Genomic DNA, 10,663 nt, shown 5'->3' with positions numbered 1-10,663 from the left:
CTATGAACAGACTCTTCAACTAAGTAATTAACTTGAGGAATTTGTAAACAGCACTATAGAAAAAGTGAATTTAAGAAGCAGGACTAGAGGACGTATTTCGATCTGTGACATAATAGTAAAAGTATCCACTCAAGTAAAATTAAAAAGAACCCAAGACATGAACTATCACATTTAGCCTTCAGTCTGGTGGAGTTGGCTCTTTTGCCATGTGGGAGAAAGTTCTTTTAATTGCTCAATCACAAGAACAGCTGGCTCCTCAATGCAAAACGCCTCTAAGCCGGTTGCACACACATTCTGAGTCCTGTCTTGGATTTCTGACCTGTGGTCTAAGCCTGTGGTCTCAAGAAGACTGTTAGAGGGGAATGAAAAACACATTTGTTAATCTGCATGACATTAGCCCTGACCACCCTGCAATGGGATAAAAACTATCATTGCCAGGCATCTGCAAACCCACAAACACCAGGATGCCTGGACGTTTTTCTGACTAACTAGGATACTGTAAAGTTTTCAATTTTATATCTGAAATGTGCCAATCAGCAATACTGGCTGTAGTGGTGTTCTAGGGATTTTAGGTTACTATCCTTTACTAGTTAGATCTACAAAGCAAACCTAGATATATGTTGTGCTGGCACTTATGTTACTATTTCTCTAATTCTGAGGCTACCACAAGGGAAAAGGTTTTGCTGTTGGTAGAGTCTAGCCCAACATTGCCACGATGGATAGTCCAGAAAAGGAGAAAATGCGCAAAATCTAATTAGTAGTGTTTCTTCTATCAAATTGCTGGTTATTACTCAAATGATTTTAAAATATTCTACATAAAAGACCACAAGGAAGAAAGACAGAAAGAAAATACTACAATCTAGTCATGTTCATATTTTCTACTCAACTCTTATTCTTGTCTCTGAGAAGCCTTTCTTTATATTCCTGGCATTGCTTCTTTTTGGCTTCCCGATATCTTTGAAATTTCTGGGCTTCAGAGTTTTCTACGAAATTTCAACATTTTAAGACTTCATCAAAACTTGTAATGCTTTGCTTCCTTTGCTTCCTGTGTACCAAGCTATCCTTGCGTCCTTCTGCAACTCAGAATTTGTCTTCACAGTTAGGAGAGCATAGTCCGTTTTCCATTTATATTTCTCATACAGCTCCAATCAATCACACAAGAGATCTTGATGAAGATAGACCTGAATACAAAAATCAACAGGAGGCTTCATTACTGAAAAATTGCTAGAGCCCAGGAATTCAGGCTGTCATCTTTCCATGTGGCTCTTCACCCTCATGCATCATGTAACTAACCTACTTTACTTCATCTTTTCTTCTTTTTCTAAAATTATAATCCATTTTTGAGCAAAGCATGATAGTTTTACTTTTTTAATTTACTAAAGAAGTTATATTACAGAAATGTCACATAAACACATGAAATGATGCTCAACATCATTAGCCATTAGATAAATGCAAATCAAAATTACAATGAGAGATACCACATACCTAAATACTGGTGAGAATATAGAAAAACTGGACCTCCCATACACCACTGATGGGGATGTAAAATAGCATGACCATTCTGGAAAACAGTCTGACAGCTCCTTTAGAATGCAAAAATGAACTTTCCTTTTTTAAAATTTCAATTCAATTAGCCAACATATAGTACATCATTAGTTTTAGATGTAGAGTTCAGTAATTCATCAGTTGTATATAACACCCAGTGTTCATCACATCATGTTCCTTCCTAATGCCCTTCACCCAATTACTCCATCCCCCCATCCACTTCCCCTCCAGGAACCATCAGTTTGTTTCCTATAGTTTGTTCCATGAGTCTATCATGGTTTGTCTCCCTCTCTGATTACTTCTAATTCAGTTTTCCCTCTCTTCCCCTATGATCCTCTGTGCTATTTCTTATCTTCATGTATTTACAATGTATTTGCTGATGTACAGGTGATTATTTCTTTAGATTTTCAATAAATTGCATCTGCATTTCCTAAATCAAAACAGTTCTCATGTGAAGTTCATGATGAAAAACTAATTAGGAGACTAAGGTAGGTTTTTAAACTGTCATGCTTTTTCTTATATTCCACATTTGAGTGAAAAAGCATGAACTTCATGTGAGAACTCTTTTAATATAGGAAATGCAGATGCAATTTATTGAAAATCTAAAGAAATAGTCACCTGTACATCAACGAATACATTGCAAATACATAAAGAATAATAAAAAGAATTCTAGGTTTCTTGGGGTTTAAAATGGAAAGTTTTTTTTTCTTTTCAACAACTTACTAAATGAAAATGTGAAAGGGAAATTAGGTAATTTAAGCAGTTGCAAGTTTCTTTCAAATTGAATCCATGGGAAAAAAAAAAGTAAATGAGTAGTGAATATGGTTAATTATACCTCTGAACAAAATAGGTGACTGCCAACAGAAGTGTGATTTGAAGGATTCCAGAAATACACACTTACCTGAAAAACAAATCTCCCCTCTCTAATCTCCCAGTGTTTTTAATGTCATTATTAGAGGTTTGGGTTTTTTTTTTTAAGTAAATATTGTTACATATAAGATACCTATTAAAATGTAAATGACCTTCCTAAATAAATGAATTAAATGGTTTTGATCATTAATATATTAACGAGACTCGGGGAGCAGGTTGTAACCCAATAGGATAGTATTGATGAAATGAGACATTTAGATGTGTGATTGGGGGCCCCCCACTCCTACCCCAAAGGCTTAAGTACAGTTTAGGAAAATAATGCTGTTACTGGGTAGTGTGTATGCAAGAGAAGAGTGTATGAAAGACCTAGGTAAATATAAAAAGATGTGAGGGAAGAGAAATCAAGAAAGAGAAATAAGTAAAAACAAGGAGGTGAAAACACCTAATTCACAATTTTACACAGTCTGGAAAAGTATTATTCTACACGACTATCTCCCTCTGTCTGACATTGAGCCTCTGAAATTTTCTTTAAAAAGCACTTTTCCTCCAACTCCTCTTAATACTCTGCTTAAACCTAGCTTAGCACAGTGCCTTTCACTTAGTAAGCACTCAATAAATACATGATTGATTGATACTCTTCTGTCAGATTTACATGTTCTACAACTGACACCCTATCTCAAGGGAATCTGAAAACTAGGTAGAAAATGCTCATGTTGAATATGAGGGAGACAGATATATTCCCAGAGTTAATGCATGCATCCACACAACTGGATACATGTAGTGGGACAGCATACCACACGTGCCATTTATATAGTTTACTAAGATGGATAAGGAGCAAATGCAATCTTACCTTCCCTGGGAAAAATATCAAGAGAACTTCCTGACATGGGTTATTGTGGTCATAAAAACAGATTTAATAATCCTATGTTGCAGATGTAAGATACCAGTTAATAGAAAATTACAGTATTCAAATGCATTCAAAGTGAACATAGTCAATGAGCAACAAAACTTGGCCTTTTGAAATTATCCACCCAGTTCACAGCTTAACCTCAATGAAATGGACCAAGAGTCATTAAATTCTAGCTGGTCACATATGGTAGGCTCTGAAAGGAATTCTGCTGTCCTTTCATATGCTGCAGCATTATGCTGTTTGGGAAGTTCCATACATTTTTCTGTAATGGCACAAATGAAACTGTAAACTGCTGTTAGTGAACAAAACCAGATTGCTCTGGGCACGGAGCCACACCAATCTAGGTCAACCAGAACTGAGCCTGGTAGGTAGCCTCTGCAAAGCAAGAAAATTATATTAAAGAGATGAGAAGCTTACAGCTATTCTATGTAAACAAATCAATCTAGCTACCAAGTTGAAAAGGACTGTGGGGTGTCTATAGGGCAGAAGCATGAAGACCAGTTAGTGACAGCATTGCAATAACCCAGGCAAGAAAGATGTGATAATGGCTTAAACTAAGATGGTACCAACTAGACATAGTGGTAAGAATTCCAGATAGTACTTAAAAGTAGAACTGAGAGAATCTGGAAATGGATTAAACATGCAATAGAAAGGAAGTAAAGATGACTACACTTCTGACCTGACCAGCTGAATGAATGAAGGTACAATATACTTATTGCATCAAAGTGGAAGATTCAAGAAAAAAAACCCAGCTGAACTTGTTAGAGTTGAAATGTCTTTTAGACATCCAAGTGGAGATATCAAGTAGACAAATGGGATTTACCACTCTGGATTTCACATAGGTTTAGACAGAGATATAAATCTGGTAGTCATAAGCTTATAGATGGTGTTTAAAGCTATGAAACTAGATGAAATCACTAGGAGCTAAGTGTTGTTATAAAAGAGATGTTCGAAGCCTGATCCTCAGATACTTCAGATGTAAATCTTGGCCTTACTGGTGGAGTTTGCTAGAGGATGGTAATGAGGAGACATTCTGGGACCACTCACCTGTAAAGGATCAAATGACCAGTATGGCACATGACTATTTCTGTATTAGAAAATCAGGTATGTTCAAAGCTCTTAAATTCTCTAAATAAGCATTTTATTATGTGTAATGACTACATAAGGAAAACTGAATAAGTTATCAAATAATTATTCTGTAAATAATTAGTAGATATTATTAATTTAGCTAAATTTAGTCCACAATCCTTACCTCTCCAAACATTTTTTTTAAAATCCTGCTTTTCTCTTAAGAAGAGAATGTGGGGACTGAATTGCCTTAATTGTTTATTTCATTTTGTAGGGGATAAATCTAGAGTGTCCGTAGCCCAAAATCAAAGGGTTGATCTATTTATTATCTGGTTAATTTAAGTTGTCAAAGTTGAGAAAACTTTTAACTGGGTCATCTGATTTTGCCTTCAGGCTTGATCATATCAATCAGACATTATTTACTTATGTTTATAAATTCCTGGAAATCATATATCCATTTTACATGATTTAGGAATTGAGATAATGAGAACATGTAGCTTTGGACACATAGGAAACTATTAATCTCTGAAATAATGTTGACTGGACAGATAGTTGAAGGAAGGAAAGATGAGGTTAAAATACATTGTATAAATCTTCTCTAGTGATTCGTATACATCAAGACCAATGAAACTGAGGTACATTGACAATGATTTCAAAAAGATGGCAGAATAGGAAGCTCTGGACTCTTCTTTCCTTCATGGACATATCAATTCAATAGCAGTACATAAATCAATTCCCTTTTAGAAATACAGAAACTAGTTGAGAGCCTCCTGCATCCAAGAGAAATGGGAAACCATCCACATCAAAACTGGTAGGAAAATTAAGACACTTTCTCTCCATAATCCCTACACCCAGCATAATGCCACATAATCAGGAGGAAACCCTCAGTTTCCAGCTTCTCCCTGAGAAGAGAAAGAATTAGATTGTATATCCAATATCTCAGCTTTTCTAGATGATTCTCAAGGGACTGGTTTTTATCTTCCCTCTTTGAGAACTCCGATGGGACCCTGTATATGCTAGATTCTTGTGGGCTATAGAGAACAAAGATGGCAGTTTGAACTAGGGAACAGACACTTGGCACAAGAGGAGTCCTGGTTTAGTACAGAGCAAGCAGATGGGGAAAGAAAAAAAAATAGTTCCCAGATTCTCTCTGGGAAGAAAAAGAATTGGACCACATATTGAATATTCAAGTTTCTGGGGGCTGCCCAATGATGGCTTCTGTCTTAGAACGTTAACAGGATCCAGAATAGATACTTGGGATCCACTGAGAACAAAGAAGGTATTTTACACTAAAATACAAGAACCCTTCGAAGCCTCCTGCTATAGCCCAATGTAGAACACTCACAGAATCCATCAGAGGTACAATCTAGAAGTCTGGAGGCCATTAAGAACTAAAATAGCAGGGCAGCCTGGGTGGCTCAGCAGTTTAGTGCCACATTCAGCCCAGGGCATGATCCTGGAGACCCGGGATCAAGTCCCATGTCGGGCTCTCTGCATGGAGCCTGTTTCTCCCTCTGCCTGTGTCTCTGCTTCTCTCTCTCTCTCTCTCTCTCTCTCATGAATAAATAAATAAAATCTTAAAAAAAAGAACTAAGATGGCATGTTGGACTAATATTTGAGAAGCCCACACAAGCTCTGGCCTGGTTGATTTGTGAAGGTCCTGCACATAGCCAGTGCATGATGAAGACTAGGAGAAGTGGCAGGTTTTTCTAATGTGTAGATACTCATATAGAGTCAACGAAAATGAAGTAACTGGGAAACACAATTCAAACAAAGGAATTAGATAAAACTCCAGAAAATGGTCATAGTGAAATGGAGATATGAAATACTTGACAAAAAATTCAAAATAACCATCACAAAATTGCTTAACAAGCTCAGAAAAACAATACATGAGAAAAGTGAAAATTTTAACAAAGGGATTTTTTTAAAAAAATAAAAAGTACCAAATAGAAATCATGAAGCTAAAGAATAAAGTAACAGAACTGAAAATTTGGTAAAGAGGTTCAATAGCAGAGTAGCACAGAAAAAGAACAACAAATTCAAAGTTCATCTGAAAGTATCCAATCAGACAGCAAAAGGAATGAAAAAGAATGCAGAAAATTTAAAGGGGTTATAGTTTACCATCAAGGAGCCAATATGCATATTATGGAAGGCCCAGAATTAGAAGAGAGAGTGAAAAAATGGATAAAAAAATTATTCTATTAAATAATCACTGAAAACTCCCCAAGTTTGAGAAGGAAATAGACAACCAGATTCAGGAAGCCCAAACAATACCAAATAAAATGAACCCAAAGAAATCCACACAGACTTTCAACCTTGTCCGCCCCTCTGCACGGCCCTCGGTGCAGCGGCGTTGGCTTCCTCCTGCCACGACTCTCCCCATCCTGCCTTTCTTGCCTGAAGCCTGAGTTCTCCAGTCATGGCTCTACTCACTGCAGCCGCCCGGGTCTTCGGAGCCAAGAATGCATCTTGTCTTGTTCTTGCCGCTTGGCATGCCAGTGCCTCCTCTACAAATTTGAAAGACATATTGGCGGACTTGATACCCAAGGCGCAGGCCAGAATAAAGACCTTCAGGCAGCAACATGGCAAGACAGTAGTGGACCAAATCACTGTGGACATGATGTACGGTGGCATGAGAGGCATGAAGGGATTAGTATATGAAACATCAGTTCTTGATCCTGATGAGGACATCCATTTCCGAGGCTACAGTATCCCTGAGTGCCAGAAACTGCTGCTTAAGGCTAAAGGCGGTGAAGAACCCCTGCCAGAGGGCTTATTTTGGTTGCTGGTAACTAGACAAATCCCAACAGAGGAACAGGTGTCTTGGCTCTCAAAAGAGTGGGCAAAGAGGGCAGCTCTACCTTCCCATGTGGTCACCATGCTGGACAACTTTCCTACCAATCTACACCCTATGTCTCAGCTCAGTGCAGCCATTACAGCCCTCAACAGTGAAAGTAACTTTGCCAGAGCAGAGGGTATCAGCCGAACCAAGTACTGGGAGTTGATTTATGAAGATTGTATGGATCTGATCACAAAGATACCTTGTGTTGCAGCAAAGATTTACCAGAATCTCTACTGAGAGGGCAGCAGTATTGGGGCCATTGACTCTAAGCTGGACTGGTCCCACAATTTTACCAACATTTTAGGCTATACTGATGCTCAGTTCACTGAGCTCATGCGCTTGTACCTCACCATCCACAGTGACCATGAGGGAGGCAATGTAAGTGCCCATACCAGCCACCTGGTGGGCAGTGCCCTTTCAGACCCCTACCTGTCTTTTGCGGCAGCCGTGAATGGGCTAGCAGGGCCCCTGCATGGTTTGGAAAATCAGGAAGTACTTGTTTGGCTGACACAACTACAGAAAGAAGTTGGCAAAGATGTGTCAGATGAGAAGTTACGAGACTAAATATGGAACACACCGAACTCAGGACGGGTTGTCCCAGGCTATGGCCATGCAGTACTAAGGAAGACTGACCCACGATATACCTGTCAGCAAGAGTTTGCTCTGAAACACCTGCCTCATGACTCCATGTTTAAGCTGGTTGCTCAGCTGTACAAGATTGTGCCCAATGTCCTGTTAGAACAGGGCAAGGCCAAGAACCCTTGGCCCAGTGTAGATGCTCACAGTGGGGTGCTGCTCCAGTACTACAGCATGACAGAGAAGAATTACTACACAGTCCTGTTTGGGGTATCACGAGCACTGGGTGTACTCATACAGCTCATCTGGAGCTGAGCCCTAGGCTTCCCACTAGAGAGGCCCAAGTCCATGAGCACAGATGGTCCAGTGAAGTTAGTGGACTCTTAGGGTAAAACTGAAGACTGGGGGAAACTACCAGAAAGTGAGGGAGCTTTAAAAAAGAAGTATAATTTTGTTTTGTTTCAGGGGGCTTTTTAAGACTTAAGATTAAATTGTATCTGAGGCACTGATAATAAGTTGGAGGTTAAAATATAAATTAAGACTTTAAGAGATAAAAAGTAACCCTTCCTCCCCAACCAGTTCCCTTCTTTTGCCCGGTGAGTTGCCCATCAACTGTAGGGTGACCAGGACTAATGCATGTGGTATGGGTTAGGTTTGGGCCCCCCACCATCTCTAGAGTGAGAATCTGGCTCTCCTTTCCATGGGTCAAAGCTGGTTGCAGAGAATCTGCAGTCACTTCAGAGCTTTTGGTTCTGTTTTCTCCAGCCCTCTGTAGGCCAGCATATCAGAACTCTGCCTTTTTTGTTTCTATAGGAATCATGTTAGATTATCAGCTCTATCAAGCCCTGTCACCCTCTCCCATGCACACAGACACTTCCTAGCAAGACCTGTCGGTTAGTTGGACATCTTTGGCATTTTTTTTATGCTACCAAGTGACCATAAAGGCCATTAACATTTTGTGACTGGCACCCAGTGTTGTTGTTGTTGTTGTTTTTAATTATCCCATGAAAATTAAGTTCTGAAGTTTTCCATTCCCCACTACTTTAATACTTCCCTCCTTCCAGATTTTCTGTACCTGCTGCACCTCATGCTGAGGGTGCTCTGGACCTCCCCTTCTTTGTCCTTACTAGAGACCTCTTTCAGCAGGTTATATATGCCACTATCTAAGGAAGTAGTAGTTCTTCCCAGTCATTTGGCTTTATGAGTGCTTAACACGATCTAAGTTTTCACTTCTGTGGAACACAAGCCACTACCCTCTGACCTTTTTTCTCCCCTTTATTTTAATATGCTATGGGCCACTGAATAAGGACTTGGGAATGTCCAGCATGATATCTTCAGAGTCTGGTTCCAGGGATATAGGTACTACTTTCTGAGCAGGGAAATTATTTAAGATTGAACTTGGTTTCCTTTGACTATCAGGTCCTGGGGCTAAGAACATTAAAAATAGTAAACCTCCCTTCTCTTTTCCTGCTACAAGGAAATATCCCTTTATTTATCAAGGTCCTTATCCGGTCCCTTCCCCAAGAGTTCACAGTACAGTGCTTGTTTCTTAGAAGCCCCATTTGCACAGGTTTTCAGTGACTCAGAATGCTCTACTGCCTTTTCTTTAAGAAAGGATTGAAATACACTCCTACTGTGCCCCCTTCATCCCTTGCAAACTCCTGCCTGTGTTTGTGTGGATCCCTAATCCCCAGAGCCATGCTGAGATGGACACATTGTCTGTAAACCCCTGGGTAACTGTCAAGTCATGATCCAGACTTCAGGTTGTTCTGTATAAAATGCAAAATAAATGTTTTTATTAACAAAAAAAAAGAAAGAAAAAGAAATCCACACAGATACATTATAATTAAATTGTCAAAAGATAAAGACAAAAAGCAAGTTTTGAAGGCAGCAAGAGAAAAGCAACTGGTTACACACAAGGGAAATTATAGATTATTAGTGGGTATTTCACTAGAAACCTTGCATGCCAGAGTGAACAGGACAATATATTCAAAGTGCAAAAGGAAAAAACTGCCAATCTAGAACACTGTACCTGGCAAAACTGTCCTTTAAAAAATTAAGAGATAATAAAGGCTTTCACAAGTAAAAGCTAAAGGAGTTCATCACCACTAAAACCTGCCTTACAAGAAATGCTAAAGGAAATTCTTCAACTTGAAATAAAAGGACAGTCTCAAGTTGAAGAATTTCCTTTAGCCATTTCTTGTAAGGTGGGTAGAGTGCTGCAAATGTCCATTAACTGATGAATAGATAAAGAATATATATATATATATATATATATATATATATATATATATATTCCATTATATATATATTCCATTATATATATGATATATACATAATGCAATATTACTCAGCCATAATAAAGAATGAAATCTTGCCATTTTCAGCATCATTTCAGCATCATGGATGGAGCTAGAGGCTATTGTGCTACATGAAATAAGTCAGAGAAAGACAAATACCATATGATTTCCCTTATGTGGAATTTAAGAAACAAAACAGATGAATATAATGAAAAAGAGAGGGCAAACCATAAAACAGACTCTTAACTATAGAGAGAAAACTTGCGGTTGCTGGAGGGGAGGTAGATGAGGGGATGGGTTAGATGGGTAATAGGTATTAAGGGGGGCACTTATGATGAGCATTGGATGTTATATGTAAATGATGAATCACTAATTTCTACACCTGAAACTAATATTACGCTGTATATTAATTAACTAGAATTTATATTAAAACTTAAAAAAGTAAAAAGGATACTAAAGGGCAACATAACAGCATTACAAAGTATAAAACATGTTGATAAAGGTAAATATATAGACAGATACAAAATATTGTATCACTATAATCGTGGTGGG

At 38.5% G+C, this 10,663-nt stretch overlaps 1 pseudogene; it reads left to right on the top strand.

The window, feature by feature from the left end:
* Positions 1-6,794: 6,794 nt before the first annotated feature.
* LOC144324614 (citrate synthase, mitochondrial pseudogene) lies at positions 6,795-8,198 on the top strand (annotated as a pseudogene).
* Positions 8,199-10,663: the final 2,465 nt, after the last annotated feature.

This window comes from Canis aureus, chromosome 12 (genome assembly GCF_053574225.1).
Source record: "Canis aureus isolate CA01 chromosome 12, VMU_Caureus_v.1.0, whole genome shotgun sequence".
In the NCBI taxonomy this organism is placed as follows: domain Eukaryota; kingdom Metazoa; phylum Chordata; class Mammalia; order Carnivora; family Canidae; genus Canis; species Canis aureus.
The sequence above is the reverse complement of the archived record's forward strand: the minus strand, read 5'-3'. Positions and strand labels throughout refer to the sequence as shown.